Source organism: Sinocyclocheilus grahami, unplaced genomic scaffold (assembly GCF_001515645.1).
Source record: "Sinocyclocheilus grahami isolate Dianchi unplaced genomic scaffold, SAMN03320097.WGS_v1.1 scaffold1079.1, whole genome shotgun sequence".
NCBI classification, from domain to species: Eukaryota; Metazoa; Chordata; class Actinopteri; order Cypriniformes; family Cyprinidae; genus Sinocyclocheilus; species Sinocyclocheilus grahami.
The window spans coordinates 56876-58041 of record NW_015506258.1 but is presented as its reverse complement, the minus strand read 5'-3'; positions in this window follow the sequence as shown (position 1 = coordinate 58041).

The window sequence follows — 1166 nt, the reverse complement described above, 5'->3', positions numbered from 1 at the left end:
GAACAGTTCTTAGTGTGAAGGACATTTTAACAGTCTAAAGAACATTTGTCCACTGTAAAGAACATCTCATGAAATGGAAAGATTCAACAATCTTAAAAATAAAGTTCTTTATTTGCATAGATGATTCCATGAAGAACCTTTAATATCCATGGAATCTTTCCATTGCACAAAAGGTTCTTTATAATGGAAAAGGCACCTGGTATTAAGATGTGTTTTCGGTCTGATCACAGGTGGATAACGCTAAATAAAAATGGTTCTTTTAAGAAGTGTTCACTGAAAGGTTCTTTTATGGCATCACTGCAAAAAAACAAAAATGTCAATAAAGAATCTTGATTTTTTTAAAGTGTCACTTTTTAAGAACAAACATTCTTCAAGTCAGTGTTAATTTTGACAGCCATTTTTGATTTAGTCTTAGTCTTTATCTTGAGACGAAAATGCTTAATAGTCTTTGTCACATTTTAGTCATTTGAGTCTTTCATAGTTTTAGTCGATGAAAAGTCATTGCATTTTTGTTAACTTTTAGTCATTACTTTTAGTCAAACTGCAGTTACCAACATTTATTTTGGTAGCTATTTTATATGTAGTATTCAAACAAAAATAGTCATTAATTCTTCTCTCTTTAGACCAAATCAGTTAAGCTTATGAGAAATTTGAATCAAGGATTGAATTTGGAAAAACTGGAATAAATGATGACAATTTTCATTTTTTTGGTAGAGATACAAATTAAGATAGGTATTTAATTAGGAATGCTGTCCCTTTAAGACGGAAGGCATGTGTGTATTACTGATACACATTCAGTTTTCACCCACCTGTTTACGTTCACTTAATCCATAACCGACTGTATTTACGTGAGATACTCTACACGATAGTCATTTGGACTGCTGTGTGTGTATTTGAGCGCTGAGAACTGATCGCCCGCTGTATATGAGAATTGAAGAAGTGGAGCGTGCGCGAGAGAGAGCACTTCTATCAGCACGATTCCACAGCTCCACTAACTTGAAGTTAATCGACAACGAATTGTGACTCCCGGGAAAAACGGGACGTCTGGCCACCTAACCCTATCCCTAACCCTTCGGGTGCTGAGGCCATTGTTTCAGATCGCTAGTGCGCGTTTTAGTAGCCTATCTTTCCGCTGCGGCTGCCATACTGAGACTAGATATGCAAAC